This window comes from Asparagus officinalis, chromosome 8 (assembly GCF_001876935.1).
Source record: "Asparagus officinalis chromosome 8, Aspof.V1, whole genome shotgun sequence".
NCBI lineage: Eukaryota > Viridiplantae > Streptophyta > Magnoliopsida > Asparagales > Asparagaceae > Asparagus > Asparagus officinalis.
In genome coordinates, this window is record NC_033801.1 from 86,309,873 (window position 1) to 86,332,155 (window position 22,283).

General features: G+C 38.9%; 1 pseudogene; it reads right to left on the minus strand.

The window, feature by feature from the left end:
- Positions 401–21,829, minus strand: LOC109851301 (annotated as a pseudogene).

Here is a 22,283-nt window from a genome sequence, read left to right on the forward strand (position 1 = left end):
TCACCTTAAAATTTGAGTGGGGATTATGGGTTTTTTTGGTGGGTGGGGGGGGGGGGGGGGGGGGCAAACTAATGTAAAAATGATATGTAAGTATTTATTGTAATATCCTAGTTTAGCCCCACATCAACTATATTTAGAGAGGTAGTCTTGCATACAACTATGTACTTGGCCTTAAGCCTGTTGGAAACATACACTGAGATTTCCCCAATATTCTTACTTTAGCAATGTTCTCCACATTGGGCCTCCATTCCAGCTTTTCCCTTAGCTCATTAACAATATAAAAACTCCATTTTTTTATAGATAAAAATCCACTTCTTGTATAACAATAGATGTTGTCGAGATTATATATTAATTCACCTTTGATTCCGAAAAATAAGACGTAAATGGAAATACAAAATCATTGAATGAAGGCTATAATAACTCTTTTCTTGACCAATTTTAATTAAATAAATGTGCTCTAGAAAATATATAATTTAAATCCTCAGTATAGTAGAATGCATTACATGAATATTTGAATTGTAGATTTTGTTATACTTTGGAACTTGCTGAATTTACGAATAATATCTCCATTATGCTCCCTAATTTTGGGTTCATAACTCATCGAAACCATAGGCCTAATGTGGTGATATTTAGGCTCATTGATTTTCATCTTAATTCTTGCATTTTTGTTCCCATGTTGATCGTACTTGGAAGCTTGCTTTGTAGGTTGAACATTATGCCATCCATTTGTCCCTGCATTGATATAAATAGACGAATTAACTATTTTACGAATTAACATTATAGGGTACTAATGCTGGAAGGTGGTGGGCACTCTCACAAACTCACTCAAACAAGATAAAATTGGAAGAGGAAGTCAGTAAGAGGATTTTACTTTAATTCAAATGGCTAATACAAACTTGTCGATTACATGGATATTTATACTCCACAAAAGAACACTCTAGACTCAATGCATTTAACACAAAGACTTGTCATATCTAATACATCATACATCTACAATAACTAAGTTCATGAATCTTGATTTTTGAATGAATTGAATAGTCTTCACTTAAATGCAGATAACTCTTTCTAAAAAATCCAAATCATGAATGGTTTGATTTTACAGAAACTAGACATATAAATCTTTCCAATGAGTGCTCATTCACTTAATTTGGTGAAGAATAGCTTAGTCAAAAGTCTCCTTAAATTCTCTATTTAGACATAGACAGAACTGCAAGTTTAGTATCCACTTCCCTACAAATTTGAGCGTTTCTGGACTCCAAGCATAGACCACAACCTCTGAAAACTATCATACTTGAGGGGATTTGTGAAAATATTAGCAACTTGATCGATAGTCTTCACATACTCCACCTTGACTTCCTTCATCACAACGCACTCCTGAATAAAGTGATACCTTACATCGATATGTTTGCTTTGATCATGAAACACTAGATTCCTTGCTAAAGCTTGAGATGACTTATTATCTATCATGATGTTGGTAGCATCACTTTGCTCCAAATGAAGTTCATTCAGTAATCTTCTTAGCCATGTAGCATGATAAGCACAAGAGGTGGAAACAACATACTCAAACTCACAAGTTGAGAGTGTGACTATGGGTTGTTTCTTTGAACTCCATGAAATTACATTATTTTCCACAAAGAACACAAAAACTGTAGTGCTCTTTCTATCATCAATATCTCCAGCAAAATCACTATCACAATAGCCCATCAACTTGAAATTATTAGACGATGAATAAAAAAAGTTCATAGTCGAGAGTACATTTAAGGTAACGAAGTATCCTCTTTGTTGCCATCATATGTGATTCGATAGGATTTCCCATGAAACCACTCACAAGTCTAACTACAAATAAAATATCATGCCTTGTGCAAGTTAAATATCTTAAACTTGCAACAAGACTTTTGAATAAATTTGTATCAATTCTCTCTTGATATCCTGCAATTTTGGATAGCCTTGCTCCACATTCAATCGGAGCATTCACAGACTTGCAGTTGAGCATGTTAAACTTTTTGGGTACCTCTCTTGATATCCTTTGCATGTTAAACTTTGTGGATGCAGGGAACCAATGGGGGACCCACCCACGTGGGTGGGATTTCGTGGGCGGCTGCCCACTGTGCCGCGCCGCACGGCGCGGGATTTTTTTCCCGCTGGCGGGATTTTTTCCCGCTGATTTCTCCTGCTTCCCCGCGCGCGCTCCTCTTTCCCGCCTTGTGTGCCCGCCAAATTCATCCGGATCCCCCCCTTTAGTTTCCTATAAATATAGAGGTGGGGTGTAGAGGAAAGGGTGTGGGGAAAATATTGTGTGGAGTTTCTTTTGAGAGAAAAGAAAGAGTGAGTGAGAGAGAATTTGTAAGAATTTGGTATTCTCCTCATAGTGAAACCCCCCTCCCGTGGACGTAGGCTAGTTTGCCGAACCATGTAAAATCCCGTGTTTGTATTTGTTTTATCTGTGAGTTGTCATAGCTTGTAGGTTCCCTCAATATTCGGTCTTAGAGATGATGAGAGGAAGAGTGTATATTTTACTTTGATGAAATATATCACTTTCGATTCTTGTTTCCTTTGAGAAATAAAAATTTCACTATCTATTCTCGTTTCCTTTGAGAAACAAGAATATAGAGGTTGACTTGTGCTTTTATGATAACAAAAGCCAGGGCTTTCTCTCAGGTGATATCGCTTCCGCGGCGGTGGGCGTGACTCTGCGCCCAACAATTGGTATCAGAGCTGTTATTCAGATTGGGAGTGGTGTAGCTTCTGATTTGAGGTGGTGCTCGGTAACAGATGAAAAATTCGCTGATTTTGCAAAAGTTGCACAAGGCTTTGGCTGGAAGAGAGAAGCATAAAAATATGTCTGATGAGGATTGGGAGGAGCTGGATCTGGAAGCACGGGCGTCGATTATCCTTTGCCTTGAAAGGGATGTAGCTTTCTTGGTGGACGGGGAGGAAACGGCTGCGGGCGTGTGGTTGAAGTTAGAAAGCACCTTCATGACGAAGAGTCTAACGAACCGGATCTATTTAAAATCCAAATTGTATACTTGCAAGATGGAGGAGGGCTCGTCAATCCGGGAGTACATCAACAAGTTCGATAGGATCATATCGGATTTGAAAGACATTGAGGTGACAGTGGAAGACGAGGATCAGGCGCTTCTACTACTTCTATCTCTGCCGAAGTCTTATGAGAACCTGGTGTAAACACTGATGCTTGTGGGTAAAAATTTATCGATGGATGACACTAGAACGGCGCTTCTAGCGGATGATCTTCGAAAAATTGCAACTAGTGATATGGCCACTGGTGGTAACAAAGAACAAGCGCAGGGACTGTTTGCCAGAGGAAGAGGCAATGAGCGAGGAAAAGGCAAGGGAGGAAAATCTAGATCGAAGTCGAGACCTCTTGCGGGACGAGCGTGTTTCAAATGCGGCGAAGTTGGGCATTTCAAGGTCGACTGTCCAAACAAGAGAGTAGGTGGGAAGAAGAACAACAATAAGACTGAAAGACGAGAAGGCAAGGAAGAGGCGAGCTACGCTTCAGAGGATGGGAGCGATAAGGAATGTTATGTCGTCACGGATGGCGAGGATACCTCCGGAAAGTGGATTCTTGATTCTGGTTGCTCTTACCACATGTGTCCAAACAGGAAGTGGTTTACTACCTATAGAAGCATTGATGGTGGAACCGTATTGATGGGGAACAACCATGCTTGTAAAACGGTGGGGCTAGGTAATATCAAAATCAAGATGCATGATGGAGTGGTTCGAACCCTGACGGACGTACGACACGTTCCCGGCTTGCGGAAGAATCTCATCTCAGTCGGTGCTTTGGACTCCGGGGGTTGCAAGATTGTAACAGAGAACGGAGTGAAGAGGGTTGTTCGGGGTTCCTTAACAGTGATGAAGGGTGTTCGTCACGGTAATCTATATACTCTCTCGGGTATGACGGTGACGGGAGATGCAGCAATTGGAGCTGAAAGAAGTGGTGGAAACCCATGTGAGCACACACGGTTATGGCATAGGAAGCTTGAGCACATGTCAGAGAAGGGTCTGGATCTGCTTGGTAAAGAGGGTTTGCTGAAAAATCTGAAGAAGCCTTGCATGGATTTTTGCGAGGACTGTGTGTATGGAAAGGCGCACAGGGTTCAATTTCTGAGGAACAAGCACAAGTGCAGAGGGATACTAGATTATGTGCACACGGATGTTTGGGGTCCGGCTTCGACAACTTCCAAGGGTGGTTCCAGATATTTTGTCTCATTCATAGATGATCATTCGAGGTATGCTTGGGTTTATTTCCTGAAGCATAAGAATGAGGTATTTGAGACATTCAAGAAGTGGAAGGCGATTATTTCCTGAAGCATAAGAATGAGGTATTTGAGACATTCAAGAAGTGGAAGGCGATGGTTGAGAACAGAACGGGCAAGAAATTAAAGACACTGAGATCTGATAACGGTACAGAATATACAGACAGTGCTTTCAAGGAGTTCTGTGATCAGGAGGGAATTGCCAGACACTGAACAGTAAGATCTACACCACAACAAAATAAGGTCGCGGAGAGACTGAACCGAACACTGCGGGAGAAAGCAGTGAGTATGCGATCTTATGCTGGTTTGGGCAAAGAATGGTGGGCAGAGTCGATTGCTACAGCTTGCTATATTGTGAATCGATCTCCACATTCGACATTGGATGGTGATACACCCCTATCGGGTGTGGTCAGGGGAGCATGCAGATTATGAGAGGCTCCGAATCTTCGGGTGTACCGCCTACTATCACGTCAACAAGGGAAAGCTTGACGTGAGGGCCAAGAAGGCAATTTTCTTGGGGTATACAAAGGGTGTAAAAGGCTATCGCCTTTGGTGTACAGAAGATTCGAAGTTCGTGATCAGCAGCGACGTTACCTTTGATGAGAAGTCCATGATTGCTAGGATGCCCAAGGATGATGGTGTTGAGACTGTTGGGAATTCTAAGTCCCAGGTTATTGAGATAGAACCGAAAGACCAACCAGGTTCTAGTCGTGTTCAAGTGGGAAATCAGGTAGATGATGAGCTTGAGCAGGAGGAGGTTCAGCATTGGCTTCCACTAGGCCAAGGCGAGTATACAAGCAGGTACAGAAGCTGGGGGCTGATCAACCCCTGAAGCACTATGGGCATGTTAATTTGGTTGAGTATGCACTCTCGGTGGAGGAAGATGAGCCAGTCTCCTTCAAGGAAGCTATTCAAGACAAGAATAGTGAGAGTTGGTTGGCTGCGATGGAGGAGGAGATGGAATCTCTCCGGAAGAACCAAACATGGGAGGTGGTCCTATTGCCCATAGGAAAGAAAGCTATAGGTTGTAAGTGGCTGTATAAAAGAAAGGAAGATCCTTCAGAGCTCGGTAGAACGAGGTACAAGGCGAGGCTAGTGGCTAAGGGGTTTGCACAAAGAGAGGGTGTGGATTACAATGAGATATTTTCTCCGGTGGTGAAACACACTTCTATTCGGGTGCTATTGAGTATTGTTGCTCATGGTGATCTTGAGCTGGAACAACTCGATGTCAAGACGGCCTTCTTGCACGGAGACTTAGATGAAGAGATCTATATGCATCAACCTGAGGGTTACAAGGTTGAGGACAAGGAGAATCATGTTAGTCGCTTGAGGAAATCATTATATGGATTGAAGCAATCTCCACGGCAGTGGTACAAGCGATTTGACTCCTTCATGCTAAAGCATGGGTTTTCCCAAAGCGACTATGATTGTTGTGTCTACATTTGGAAGCTTCGTGGAGGTGATTATATCTATCTCTTGTTGTATGTGGATGACATGCTTATTGCATCGAAAAACAAGGTGGAGATAGATAAGCTGAAATCTCAACTTAGCAATGAGTTCGAGATGAAAGACATGGGCGCTGCAAAGAAAATACTGGGTATGGAGATTAGAAGAGAGCGGGTGAATCGGCGATTGTTCTTGAGTCAGAAGGGCTACATAGAGCGGGTGATCGCGAAGTTCGGGATGCAAAGTGCTAAGTCGGTGGTGACTCCATTGGCTCAACACTTCAGGCTTTCAGGTAAACAATCTCCCACTACAGCGGAAGATAAGGCACACATGGAGCGTGTTCCCTATGCTAGTGCAGTTGGCAGATTGATGTACGTAATGGTGTGTACACGCCCAGATATTTCACAGGCGGTTAGTGTTGTCAGCAGATTCATGGTGAATCCTGAAAAGGCGCACTGGGAAGCGGTGAAATGGGTCCTGAGGTACTTGAAAGGTACCGCGGATACGGGTCTGTGTTTTGGTGGAGATACATGTCAAGTCGACGGGTATGTGGATTCAGATTATGCGGGCGATCTAGATAGACGGCGATCTACTACTGGTTATGTATTCAAGATACATGGGGCTCCAGTTAGTTGGCGATCGATGTTGCAGGCTACAGTGGCACTCTCTACAACAGAGGTTGAGTACATGGCTATGGCGGAGGGAGTGAAGGAAGCATTGTGGCTGTGGGGTCTTCTAGACGATTTGGGGATCGAGCAGGAAAGCGTGAACTTGTGGTGCGACAGTCAAAGTGCGATTCACTTGGCGAAGAATCAAGTTCATCATGCTCGTACCAAGCATATCGACGTTAGATATCATTTCGTGCGGGATGTCATAGAGGATGGTGATATTTCTCTCATGAAGGTGCATACGAATGAGAATCCCGCGGACATGTTAACCAAGGTGGTCACAGGCAGCAAGTTCCAGCATTGCTTGGACTTGCTTCATATCAGCCCGTGTTGATTTGCCCAAGAGGGCATGGCCCTGTGGGGCGGTGATGGAGGTGAGGTGGAGACTATGTTGGAGAATAATTGCAGAACTACGGTTAGCTTGATCCTGATGGAGGGTACGTAGGCAGTCGCGGTATAGTGACGCAGCTGGTTTGGCCTGGTTTGTCCTGGATATCTCTCTGGTGGAGTTCGTGAGGTTCTTCTGGTATTCGTCCAAAATTTGAGGTTTATCAAATGATGTACGAGGTGGAGAATTGTAGATGCAGGGGACCAATGGGGGGCCCACCCACGTGGGTAGGATTTCGTGGGCGGCTGCCCACTGTGCCGCGCCGCACGGCGCGGGATTTTTTTCCCGCTGGCGGGATTTTTTCCCGCTGATTTCTCCTGCTTCCCCGCGCGCGCTCCTCCGCCTTGTGTGCCTGCCAAATTCATCCGGATCCCCCCTTTAGTTTCCTATAAATAGAGAGGTTGGGAGAAGGAGAAAGGTGTGGGGAAAAAAATTAAGTGGGTTTTGTGTGGAGTTTCTTTTGAGAGAAAAGAAAGAGTGAGTGAGAGAGAATTTGTAAGAATTTGGTATTCTCCTCATAGTGAAACCCCCCTCCCGTGGACGTAGGCTAGTTTGCCGAACCACGTAAAATCTCGTGTTTGTATTTGTTTTATCTGTGAGTTGTCATAGCTTGTAGGTTCCCTCAATATTCGGTCTTAGAGCTGATGAGAGGAAGAGTGTATATTTCACTTTGATGAAATATATCACTTTTGATTCTTGTTTCCTTTGAGAAATAAGAATTTCACTATCTATTCTCGTTTCCTTTGAGAAACAAGAATATAGAGGTTGACTTGTGCTTTTGTGACAACGAAAGCCAGGGCTCTCTCTCTCCGGTGATATCGCTTCCGCGGCGGTGGGCGTGACTCAAGTCCCAACAGGTACCTCCTTTGCATAAGCTTCTTTTGATATAAAGATGCCCTCCTCCATTTCATTCACTCGGATTCCCAAGTAATAAGACATGGGTCTCATGTCGCTCATCTCAAGCTTTTAAGACATGGCCTTCTTGAAATCCTCGAACATACATGGAATATTTCCTATAAAAACAAGATCATCCACATATATGCACACAAATAAAAAAATCTCCATTTTCTTCTTTTACATAGAAAGCATACTCGTGCTTGCATCTAGAAAAACTGTTCACTTGAAAGTATTTATCTAGATGGCTATTCCAAGCTCTTGGTATTTGCTTGAGCCCATATAATGCCTTTTTTTAACTTGAGCACTTTGTCTTCATGACTTTCAACAACATAATCCATGGATTTTTCAACATAGACCTTCTCAAGATATAAGAACATTAAAGTTTACATCTAATTGGTGAATCTCCAAATGATTTTGAGTAGCAAGTGAAATCAACAATCGAATTGTCTCTAAGCAGGCAACTGGAGCAAACATTTCTTTATAGTTAATGCCTTGTCTTTGCTTGTATCCTTTAGCAATGAGCCTTGCTTTGTACCTCTCCACTTCAACTTTAGCATTCTTCTTGGTCTTGTACACCCTATAACTCTAATAGCTTGACTGTCACTTGGAAGAGATACTAACTCCCAAGTGTCATTCTTCTCAATAGCATTATTCTCCTCGTCCATGGCTTGAGTCCATTTCTGCTCCTTAATAGCTTCCTCAAAATTCAAAGGCTCAATATTAGCAAGTAAACAAAATAAATTTGCATCATCTAACCTTTTAGTTTCATTGTAAATTTTTGTAAGACTTTAATATCTCAGAGTTTTTTCACTTGAAAATGATCCTGGTGAAGATGAACGTGGTGATGCTTGTGGTCACACCAGTGGAGTGGCTTCTCTTTGAGCTTTTTGATCTGTCACTTCCTCCTTTTTAATGTATGGTAGGAAATTGTAAGATCCTTCCTCCTTAGTGCTCCAATCTCACTATGCTTCTTCATCGAGCTTCACATCTCTATTGATCATAATCTTTCTAGGATTGAACAACTTGTAGCCTTTTGAGTTCTCATCATAGCCAATGAAAAGAAATTTTTGACTTTGATCATCAAGTTTGGATCTCTCTTACGCGAGAACATGGACGTAAGCAATGGATCCAAAGACCCACAAGTGTGATATACTTGGTTTCCATCCACTCTAAGCTTCTTTTGATATTACGTTCTTCAAGCCCTTGGTTGGAGTGCGATTTGAAAGGTATATGGCACATGCAACAGATTTAGCCTAAAATACCTTTGGCATATCTTTTGCCTTCATCATAGTTCACACCATATTAAGAATTGTCTGATTCTTTCTCTCAGTAACTCTATTTTGTTGAGATGATCTAGGAACTGTCATAGGACGCCGAATGATATGCAAATCACAGAAACTCTTAAACTCATTAGAAGTAAATTCTCCATCCCTATCAATTCCTAGAACTTTAATTTCATAGCCACTTTTTTTTTTCAACAAGTGCTTTGAACTTCTTGAAGGCATCAAAAGCCTTAGACTTCTGTTTTAAGAAATAAACCTAAATCTTTCTACTATAATCATCAATGAAGAGTACGAAGTAAGATCTTTTACCAAGAGATTGTGGTTTAATAGGACTGCAAATATCGAGAAAAACAAGTTGGAGTGGTTTCGTGGCTCTTCTAATGGATTGCTTCGGGAAGCTCTTTCTAATGCTTGCCAAGTAAACATGCTTCACATAGTTGAATGGGGGGATCAATTGTAGAAATTCTCTTCACCATCTTCATCTTTGCCAAGCCTTTGAGTCCTCCAAAATTCAAGTGGCCAAGCCTCATGTGCCATATCCATGATGGATCATTGACACAAGTCTTTGAACACATAGCTCCACCATTCTTCAAATCTAACAAAGACATGGGGTTCTTTATCATAGTAACCTTAGTAGTACGGTTAGAATCTCGATCTTGTAGCCAAAGTATATGATCTTCCATTTAAATTTCGTAACATCTCTCCACAAGTTGGCCAAGCGTAAGAATATTTTTTTATCTTTGGAATGTAATAAGCATCACAAAGAACTTTGTGACTTTCATATTTCATCGCGAGCAAGATTTTGCCTTTACCTTTAAATATTCACCTTTGAGTTGTCTCCAAGGCTTACACAGCCATTTGTGCTCACATCAAGCTCCATGAACTTGCTTCTATCTCCCGTCACGTGGTTGCTAGCTCCATTGTTAAGATACCACGTGCTCCTCTCACCTTTAGAATCCTCTTGAAGTGAAAGGAATAAGGATGCCTCTGTCACACCCCCAAAATGCACAGCTTATTTTGAGATGTATGACAATGGTAACACGTGCACAAAGCACATGCTAAACCTACGGTGCACTTCCATAAATAATACAATAAACTTTATTTTAAAATAAATTTTATTGACAAATAGAGAAGTCTCGGAGCAAAACTACATTATAACAAGTTCATTCTAATGAGTCAAAAGACTCTTAGTACATATGCATAGTAGCAAGACCCATATAACTTTAACGTTCAGCATCAAACACCCTAAAAGATCCTTCTCATGTTCCAAAGCTCTGAGATACATATAAAACAATTTATTTTTTATCTGAAAAAGATTGAAAAACAATGGGGTGAGTTTACACTCAGTGAGCAGAAAACTTATCATTAGCGGACCAGACAAGTTTAAGAATTTATCAATACTTAAATTTAAATAAGCTATCGTCAAAAAAGACGATTAAGAAACACATAATATTTTGAATAAGAGGAATTTCCAAGAATAGATGTGATATTTCATAAAAGAATATTTACAAATCATGAAACAATGCGAATAAACACTAAATACTTTTAAAAATTGTAATTATCCATCTAAATCCACACATGCAAAACTTCATCAGTTGTCATACTAAGACTACGAAAATTATAGCCCAGTAGTATGGGAATGCGCATCAAATCACTATAAGTCAACTCGACAATAGAATGTACCAAACACTATCATAGGTTGCCCGAAGGCCACTTCACTTTTGCCAAAGGGTCACTTTAACACTAATCGGTACATTTAATACCATATGGTAGGCTTTAACAAATCACTTCACTCCATAGCGGACTTCTGAGGATTTTAACATATAAAACACTTTTCTTTTCGCTCAAGGTATCACTCATAATTTTCACTAGTATGAAAAGCAATATAAATGCTTAAACACTTTTTCAAACTTTTCTCATACCAATTTTATGAAAGTAGAATATTCATGAATCTAAATGAATAGATAGTTTATTTTTTGTCAAATAGAACTCTTTAATAAATGTATTTGAATAGTAAATTTGAAATGATATATTTTCAATAATCTCATATACTAAAATATTATTTTACCTTGTAAAAGATAAATAGCTATCACAATTTAAATTTGTTAACAAAAACTAGTAATGAACATAATAATATGTCTAATCCATAATTTCTCTGCACAAATATAAATTATCATTTAAACAATATATAATAAAAAACATCTAATGAGAAGAAATCTTCTCACCTCAAGAGAATTGATAACAATTTGGAGAACCGTACTCTAAGAACCTACTCCTCGATCAAACCTATAATCATACAAGATGCATAAAAACTAAAGATTCCATACTCAAACTATTTTGGATATAAAACTAATATTTTTAGTTTCTAGGGGGGTTTTTGAAATTTATTTCTATTCTTTTTAAACAGAACTTGGGCCTAGCAACTACTTTTCTAAATTAGTGGGTCAAAAGGAAAAACTTTTCATTAAATAGATTTTATGTAGAAATATCCTTTCATAGGTTCTGGACTTAAAACAAATTCTCAAAACTCTAAGGGGCCTTAGATAAATTTTCCTTTATCTTCTTCCTTGGGTCTGATCCTTTCTCTAATTGAACCCAACCAGTCCTAAGTGGGTTTAGTGGCCATGATAGCCATCACCGGTGAAGCCCTTGCCCACAGGAAAGGCTGGAGGTCGCCAGAATCAACGCTGGTGGCCAAAAAGGTATTTCTTTTATTCTACAACTATTCATAACTAATTGGTGAAGAAATAAAATTGAATCACTAACCTTTTGAAGCTTAATCTTCCCTCTTCTTCTCTCTGTGCTCTCCATATCCTTTTCATTTTTTTTTGTGTGCTTGAAGCTATGAGGGATTGATTTACTTAGGGTTTTCAAAGTCCCTTTGCATTCTATAACTCCTATCATATTTATTCCTGTTTAACACATTAAATTACCCAATTGAAACATGGGTTAGAGCTAGAGTTACAAAATCTTTGATTTTCTTTTTCATTTCTCAAATGATTAAAAAAATGGTTATCTATAGCCTCCACTTCATCTTCTTTGTGCTCAATTAGTTTCATGTCTTTTTCTAGCTTTTTGGTTTGACATTCCCAAGAATAATGGCCAAATTAGTTGCAGAAATAGCATTCAAGTTGAGACTTTTCATTTCTCCTCTCATCGTGTCTTTTAGAGTTTCCCCTTCCTCTTGCTCATCCATGGTCACCAACAAAATTTTGGCTTCTCTTCTCAAATTGAGAATTTTGTTCATCTCTTCCTCTTCCTTGTCCATGACCTCGTCCGTGACCTCGACCCCTTCCACATCCTCATTCATATCCTCTCTAAGAAGTACCTCCTCTAGACTTTAAACTCATTTTTTCTTGTAGAGCTTAGCCTACCTTTTCTTGCTTGCCACGGTTCATCCTCTTCTCATGGACTCGCAATGACCTATTTAATTCATCAACAACCATGGCCTCCAAGCCTTTGGCTTCTTCTATTGCTACCACTACAAGATTGAACTTTGTGTTAAGTGAGCAAAGAATTTTCTCAACGACATGAACATCTTACATATTTTCTCTGAGTCTTTTCATTTTTTCACCAGCGCCAAAATTGTTGTAACATAACCCTGGATAGATTCACTTTTCTTCTTAAGAACGGACTCATAGTCAGCTCTTAGAGTTTGAAATTTAACTTTCTTCACTTTTTCAACTCTAAGCACAGAGTTGCGAAGTGTCTCCCATGCTTGTTTGGATGTATTGTTGTTGGTGATCTTCTCAAACATATCATCATCTAACCCTTGGTTGATAATAGTGAGAGCACATTATTTCTTTCTTTCTTTCTTTCTTTCTCCAATGTCTCCTTCTGAGGTGGAGTAAGTGGTTCTTCATCTTGAGGCTCTGCAACACCTTGTTGACAACATTCCATACCCCTTGTGAACCAAGTTTGGCCTTCATTCTAATGGCCCAATTCTCAAAATTTTATCTGGTGAGTTGAGGATATTGGAAAGAAAGAGAGGCTCCTTTCGATCTCACCAAGCTCTGATACCGCTTTATTAGAAGGTGATGGGCACTCTCACAAACTCACTCAAACAAGATAAACTTGGAAGAGGAAGTGACTAAGAGGACTTTACTTTGATTCAAATGGCTTATACAAACTTGTTGATTACATGAACATTTGTGCTCCACAAAATAACACTCTAGACTCAATGCATTTAACACAGACTTTTCATATCTAATACATGCATGCATCTACAATAATTGAGTTCATGAATCTTGATTTTCAGATGAACTGAATAGTCTTCACTTAAATGCAGATAACTCTCTCTAGAAAATTTTAAATCATGAATAGTTTTATTTTTCTAGAAACTAGATAGATAGATCTTTCTAATGAGTCCTCATTCACTAAATTTAGTAGTCAAAAGTCTCCTTGAATTCTCTGCTTAGAGATCGACGGAAGCTACAAGTTTAGTATCCAACTATTAATATGCACAGGAAATGAAATTACATCCTCATAATTCTTTTCCTTCAACCTTTTTCATGTTTCCTTTTAATCAAAGAAGTTTTGATTCTTTTGTAATAGAAGTTTTGGATTTATTTCCTGCTATCTTCTAATACATTCCTTCTTCTCTGATTGATTAATGATGATGTGTAATTAATGTATCAATCAATCATGACATGATTCATCATTAATGTTTACTTGGTCACCTCCAGGCTCCAATTGCTTTGAATTATCATAGTAACTCATCCTAATCATTATAGATTATTGCAGTGAGACAAAATGTTTCTTTGATTCTTTTTAAAAGCATAAAGGATTTAAATCCAAGATTATTGATCATCTAAAATTGTTTGTAATAGTTAAACATTCATTATAAATTGCTTTAAATTAAGTTATTATTTGAGTAAAGCCTTGGGGGCTTATAAACTTCCCTATGCTGAGAGACTAGAAAATATGTCCTTTTTAGGCTTATGCACTTGAACATGTCTGAGGATAGCAAATGTATTTTATGTAAACAAGCTTCTTCTTTCGATGTCTGTACTCTACTTGGAACAAGATATTATATTGGCTTCGAATTGAATCTGACCCTAACAATGTTATTTTGAGGTTGAGCAGTGGTTAACAATGCGCAAGAGAACAAAATCTATAAAGAGAAGATTTTGTGGGAGTCACATTTGCAGCTACTGAGTATTAGATTTGGAGGAGAGGAATGTTAAGATATTTCAAAATGTAATCAGAAGGGGGTTAAATGATGTTGTGAAATCAATTAAAGTGGATGATATAGCTAGGATGTTGAGTGTTAGAGTTGAGAAAATATCCAGTGGAGACGGTCCATGGCATTAAATGTGCACGAGTGAAAGTTTACCTTGAATATGAGAAGTCAAAGTTCAAACTTTTTTCAACACGTAGCCAAGCTATTTACAACCTACCCCAACTATTCACAACCTAACCTAACTATTCTACCTAACCGATAGTCTCTTTCACACAAATGTTTGCTCATTATAAAATGGGAGAGGTTTTGAGAATATAGAGCATACAAGACAAAAATAGGAGAGAGGGCTATAGAAGAAATTAGAGAAAAAATAGAGAAAGAGAGTTAAAATTAAGTGACTTTCTATGTGATTCTTTAGTGGGTTAAGTAAGATTAGAGAATAATCTCCTTTATAATCTTCTCATATTGATTAGTGAATATCTTTGCTGTCCTCACTCCTTTGAGAAAATTGTCAATAGTATAGTTTATAGTAGAGATACACTTTCTTTGAAGAACATCAAATCAGCCTTACATTCAAAAAAAAATTAAGATTAAGCCAAAGGCTAATTTGCCTATGGTCACCCTGAAAAGGGTGTTAATGGTAGAGAAAAATCTAGAAACATGTCTAGATCAAGGTAAAGTTCAAGAAAAAATATTAAGCATTATTATTGTCACAAGTTTGAACATATAAAATCTAATTGTCCAGCACTCAAAGCGAATGATAATTTTTAGTCAAATTCTTGGGAGGTGAAACATTTATTTGCCATTGCCACTGAAGAATCTTCTAGTTCACATGAAGCTCTTTCGGTAAATGTTAATTCACATTCACATGATGAGTGGATTCTTGATTTAGATTGTTCTTTTCGTATGTGCCCTTACAGAGAATGGTTTGTTACATATCAGTTGATTGATGGTGGGAATGTATTGTTGGGAAATAATATGCCTTGAAAGACTATTGGTATTGGTTCAATCAAGATTATAGCACATAATAGTAATGTTAGACCACTTAGTAATGTCCGATATATACTAGAGTAAAAGAAGAACCTCATTTCTTTAGACACTATTGACTCCAACGGTGTTATGTTTTTGGCTGAAAGTGGAGTTTTGAGAGTTAGCAAAGGCTATCTTGTTGTGATGAAAGAAAAGGATGTAAATATCCTCTATATCTTTGAAGATAGTACAGTGATAGGTACTATAGTAGTGTTATCCTCAGAGGAATTAGATTCTGGCACTACACATTTGTGGCATATATGCGATTAGGGCATATGAGTGAGAGAAGATTGGATGCATTGAGCAAATAAGGTCTATTTTGTGGTTAGAAAACTAGCAAGTCAGACTTTTGTGAGCATTATATTAACAAACACCATAGAATCTCCTTTAGTACCAGTATCCATAGATCCAAGTATACTTTAAATTATATACATTCAGATGTTTGGTGTCTCTCTCATATTCTATCAAAAGGTGGAGCTCATTTTTTGCTAATGTTAATGGATGATTATTTCATAAACGTTTGGGTGTATCCTTTGAAGCATAAGAGTGATATTTTTATAATATTCAAGCAATGAAAGGTTAAGATTGAAAAATAAACATACAAGAAAGTGAAGAGTCTCAAAACTGATAACAGGATAGAGTTTTGTTCCACGGGGTTTGACCAGTTCTACAAGAATTAAGGTATTGTGTGTATTGTATAACTTCGACATACATCACAACAAAATAGAGTTGCATAAGAAATGAACAAAATACTTTTAGAGAGAGCTTGGTGCATGCTCTCTAATGCCAGTTTGTTAAAAGACTTCTGGGCCAAGGTCAGTACAACTTGCTATTTGATAAACACATCTCTTTCAATAGCAATTAATTTTAAGACTCCATAAGAGATATGCTATGGTGCCCCTACTAATTACTCTCATTTAAGAGTATTTCTATTTATTTTCATGTTAATGAAGGTAAGCTTGAACCGAGAACAAAGAAAGTTGTCTTTCTAAGTTATACTATTGCAATGAAGGGATATAGATTATAGTGTTTCGATCCTAAGTCAACTAAGTTAATTATTAGTAATGATGCTACTTTGGATGAGAAATCTATGCATCACCTCAGAAATGAGTTCGTTGGTGATATCGCATGTATTGAAAAGTAGTCTAGCAAACATGTGGGCCTATCTGCTTCAAAGGGAGTGCTTGAGGTACTCATCTTAAACTAGTTGATACTATCGAGGGTTCAACTTCAGATACTGATATAGCGCAAAAGCACCAGCACAATATTACCATCGGGAGTACAAGAAGGCAAATCTAACCTTTTCAACATTATGCAGACATGGTTGTCTACGCTTTTACCATAGTAGAATAGATTGAGATTCTAGAGCCTTCTACCTATAAGGAGGCTATTAGAGACAGTGAGACTGCAGATTGTGTTGTTGTGATGACTGAAGAGATAGTCTATTCACAAGAACTAGACATTAGAATTAGTGAAGCCACCAAGGAGACAGAAAATCGTTGGCTGTAAATGAGTATTCAAGAAGAAAGAAGAAACGCCACATACAAATTCTGTTAGATACAAGACACGATTGGTAGCTAAATGCTATAGTCAGACCGAAGGTGTGGATTTCAATGAAGTGTTCCCTCTCGTTGTAAAGCACAGTTCAATCCATATGTTGTTTGCCATGGTTGCTCACTTTGATTTTGAGCTTGAGCACTTGACGTGAAAATGACCTTTCTATATAGTGTGAGGAGCATATCTTTATGAATCAACCAAAGGGATTCATTCTTGAAGGTAAAGAAGGTCATGTGTGCAGGTTGAATAAATCTTTACGGGTTAAAGCATTCTCCGATGTAGTGGTATTTGAGATTTGATACTTTCATGTTTGAGCATGGTTACTCTAGAAGTTAATATAATAGTTGCGTTTATTATAACAAGCTCAATGATGGTTCTTTGTATATTTATATTTGTATGTTGACGACATGTTGATTACAACTAAAGATATGTCAGAAATCAATAAGTTAAAATCTTAACTCAAGCATGAGTTTGAGATGAAAGATCTGGGAACAACAAAAATATTTTAGGGATGAAGATCCATAGGAACAGATGAGAAGGAAGATTGTTTCAATCTCAAGAGAAATACGTCGAGAAGGTGTTGGAGAGATTTGACATGCTTGGTGCCAAGCCTGTGAAAATTTTGTTTGCTCCTCATTTTCTTCTTTTAGCAAATTTATCACCTCAGAGTGAAAAAGATGAGCAGTACATGTCTTGTGTTTCTTATGCCAATATAGTAAGAAGTATTATGTGTGCTATGGTATGCACTCATTTAGATATTTCACATGTAGTCGGTATTGTGAGTTGGTATATGGATAAGCTTGAAAAAAGTCATTAGTGGACTGTGAAATGGACAGTTAAATATTTGAGAAGGTCTGCTAACATTGGTTTATGTTTTGACAAGAACACAAATTTAGGTTGTCGAATACTTAGTTATTCTGATTCAGATTATGCGGATGATTTGGATAAGAGACGATCTCTGATAGGTTATGTATTCGCTCTTTCATGTAATGTCATTAGTTAGAAGGTGACTCTACAGTTGATGGTTGCTTTGTCTACCACAAAGGCAAAGTGTATGACAGTGATAGAAGCAGTGAAAGAAGCTATTTGATATAGCAGAAGTATAATTGAAAGAGATAATTACCCATTATCATACGAGCAAAACGGTACAAACCCTAGAAAATCCTAGGAATAGAAAACTTTTGAATTATTAATAACCAATCTAAAACGCTACATGAAATTGTTCCCCCAATATAGGGCACAAAACAATAAAAAAGCATCAAACTATCCTTGTCCTTAAGCTATCCTTACATAAAAACTTTATATAAAAACTAAAAAACTAAAAGTAACCTAGAATTCCATGTGCAATTGAGCCTAAAGACAAATATCTTTTAACATGAATATTATCTAGAGCACACGAATTATTTTTATATATTGAGCACTTTCTGAGCTTTCCAAAAATATATAATAACAAAAATTCTATGAAGCGAGTTAAAAGCTATGATCCTCCAAACTTGCATCNAATTTTTTTCAACAAACATTAATTATTGCCTCTGGATCATTCTCCCCACCCTAAACAAAACTCATCGTCGAGTTTGGCTAAAGGTAAATGGGCATGATCTGGTGAAACCTAGTCAAATCAGCAATCTTCTTCATCTTAAACTTGCGACAGGTTTTCCTAGGCAATGGTTCCTTGCGTAGATGATCCATCATCAGATCCTCCTCATCAAAAAATTTTAAATTATGCTTATTAGTGTTTGAACCCTTCACAAAAAGAAAAGAACCAACATTCGTCTTCGTAATTTCTACACTTGGTTCTCTTTGTAAAGGAGCAAGTGCAGATCGAAAATCATCGCTCAAAGGTGTAGAACACTTTCGGTTCTGTAGGTGGCTTCTAAATAAAGAATTTGGCTCTTAGAGATTTCTCATATAAGGACCTACGTTCGAGTCAAGTTCCTCTTTTACATCCTTTGTTTTTTTTTTTTGGAGTATTGTAGTTCATCATCATTTGATAGAATAACTGCATCTATGAACTTCGTAAAAACCAAGCCAACAACACTTAGTGTCAAGTCCATCTCACAATGTCTCAAGCTTGATACTTTTTATCTAAGATAGCTTACTGTGTTGTATTTCAACTGTCAACATTTCATTGATTTTGAAACCATTAATACAATCTTGGTGCTCAATGACGATCTCTGAATAGCCAACTGAAGAGAAGTGAATTATTGTCAATTGTCTCCTTTCTATTTCTATTGATATTTGCTTGTCTATTTGTGTAGTTATAGCTATCTTGCTGGCCTTTTTGAATGAACCATGGTTGATCTCAATATCAAACAAATTATCTTCTATAGAACTCTACCAGAAGGAGTAAAGTTCAATGCTATGTTTGACAAATTTACCTCTTTTCACAATTGAATTGCCTTGCGACAATTTTAAAATTGAGAAAATAAGATTAGGTTGTAATCCGCTGATAAAAATTTATATCGCAACTCTTTCTTCATGCAATGCCAAGCGCTAATTGGCAATTTGTGTTGGAGAATTCGATTGATTTGAATTTGATCCCACCACACCGCAGCACCATCCCACAATTTACAAGCCACCAAAGGAATCTGCTTTTCATCAGAGATAGATTGAATCTTAAAAAACCTCTCAACATGGTTCAACCAACCTAAAAATTCTTCAACATCAAGGTTACCCAAAAAGTAAGGAATATCCTTGCATGATAATCCTTCAGATCTAAATTCTCGCCATCTTGATTTTGATACTGAGCACGAACACCAGCCCTGGCGGGTCAATCATAGAAAGCATCCCGGGCATGCACATCATCATTAACTTCATTTCGATTCCCTCTGTTTATGGCAGAAGTCAAGTTCCTCATCGCTATGACGATTTCTTCAACACTTTGATCTAGGGCATCAACTCGCTACGTAAGGTTAGGGGGAGGGTGAAAACTCTGTTATCATTGGTGGCCATAGCAGGAAACAGCCTATCTCTGATACCAACTAAATTAGCAAAAGCGTAATCAAAAGAGATAATTACTCATTTTTGTACAAGCAAAACGGCACATACCCAAGAAAACCTTAGGAATAGAAAACTTCTGAATTATTAATAACCAATCTAAAACCCTACATGAATTTTTTCCTCCTATATAGGGTACAAAACAATAAAAAGTACTAAAGTATCCTTTTCCTAAAGCTTAGAGAAATCCTTACATAAAAAACTTTCTATAAAAATTAGAAAATTAAAAGTAACCCAAAATTCTACGCGTAGTTGACCTTGAAGACGATTATCTTTAAATACGAATATTATCTAGAACGGTGAATTATTTTTACTATAGAGTACTTCCTGAGCTTTCCGAAAATATATAATAATAAAGATTCTATGAAGCGAGTCAAAAAAGAAAGGATCCTCCAAACTTGCATCTCAGAATATGTCCGAAAATACTCTTTCGCTTCAATCATCCAGCTTTCACATGATTGAATTTCTTCCAAAAACATTAATCATTGCCTCCGCATCACTATTTGGTTGAGAGGTATGTTTGAAGATCGACTTACACCGAGGTGTTACTACAATGTTTTGTGATAGAATGCAATACATTTGACGAAGCATTAATGCATCATGGAAAAACCCAACATATAGATGTCAGGTATTTTTTTTTATCAGAAAAATTAAAGTCATCAAGATTGAGAAAATTGGTATTGCAGATACTCTAGCGGATATGATGACGGAGCTCGTATCTTCACGCAAGTTTAAACATTAAATCAAATTGCTTGGAGTTCAACAAAGTGGGGGTTAAGCCCAAAAGGGGATTTTGGCAAGACAATAAAAGTGAAGTTATCATATTTAAGTCAATGTGGAGATTTGTGAAAGTTTGTCTTGAATATGAGAAGTCAAAGTTTTAACTATTTTTAAAACATGTTGCCGAGCTATTTAAAACCTAGCCGAACTATTCACAACCTAGCGCAAGTATTCTACCTAACTTATTGTCTCTTTCACACAAACGTTTGCTAATTATAAATGTGGAGAGGTTTTGAGAATGTAGAGCATACGAGACAAAAATAAGAGGGAGTTAGAAAAGAAAATAGAGAAAAAAGTATAGAAAGAGAGTTAAAATTGAGCGACTCTTTCTGTGTAATTCTCTAGTGGGTTAACTGAGATTAGAGAGTGATCTCCTTTGTAATTTTCTCTCGTTAATTAGTGAATTTCTCTACTGTCATCACCCATGGATGTAGGTCATATTAACCAAACCATATTAAATCCTTGTGTGTCGCTTTCTTTATCTCTACCATGTTTATTAAGTGATGTGTTACTATCTGCTTTGTATAGACATCTTCTGTGTATGTGTTTATGAACACTTGATGTAACAAAACGAATGTCAACAATTGAATCCGTGCACATCTAATGCCATGAACCAAGGACTATTTGATAGTTTCACATTGGGGTCCCCACTCCATTTTAGTTTTGGGTTGATAGTTTGTAGAAAGCGGAGGAGGCGTAGTGAGCCCCCAAGTTAGCCTTTGGGTTGAGTTGTAATTAACCTTACGGACTCATGAAATAGAATAAATCAGCACAGTCTCAAGTAGAAAATAAATCTCGGGACGCAATCGAATTCAGTGACTACTTACGCTTGATGAAAGCAACCATTGTCTCCCTGAGCTCCAAAGCCTTGACGCACTCCGGCTTCATATAAAAAAACACATGATCCTCCCCCTCCGCCTCCACCAAAACTCCGCCTCCCCTCTCCACCCGCTCCCCTTCACTGCCTCGTAATACGCCCTCCCCTCTCCGCCAACACATCCTTCTCGGCCACGCTACCATCAACCTCTCACACCCCAACCCCCTCAAGCTCGGCGCATCCTCCGCCATCGGATTAAACCACGAGTCGTCGACCCCAACTCCCTGCCTGTTCGCCACCCTCCACAACCCCTCAACCCTGCCTCTCACTGTCGGATCACTCGTCTCCGACCCAATCAGTTCTGAACCCCAAAAATAAGGATGGCACAAAGCAACGCCTGCGAGCTTGGCTTTCCCTTCTGAACAGCAGCGCATCGCAACGCTGTGTGCGATGTTCGCGCCTGCGCTCTCGCCGACTACGAACACGCGGGAGAAGGCCGCCGTGTTTGGGCCGCAGCAGGGCGGCAACCTCAGAAAGGGCCAGGTTGGAGGGCGGCCCAGCCAGCGTCCGTAGGCGGGCACGGATGAGGCGTTTCGGGGCCGGCCCGAGCGGTCACCCGTCGACGGATACAGCGAGATTGGACTTCAGCGACGGAGGAGGGTGAGGAAGGGGGTTGGGGTTGAAGGCCCGGCACCGATGCAGAACGCCCCTAATAATGACGACAGGAGTTTGCGGAGCCGGTGAGTCCTGGCGGGAGGTAGAGGCGCCGCGCGGAGATCGGAGCGATGGGGACGCTGTGGTGGTGACGCGAGTGGGGTCCAGACCGGCCAGGACGGTATCCGGCTGCCGGGCAGAAAAAAAGGGGGTAGGGCGCTCGACACGGCCGCGTCTTGTATTGGTCGGAACATTTGGGAGCAGTCTATGAGAATTTCGGTGTCCGGATCCATTTCCGCGGCCAT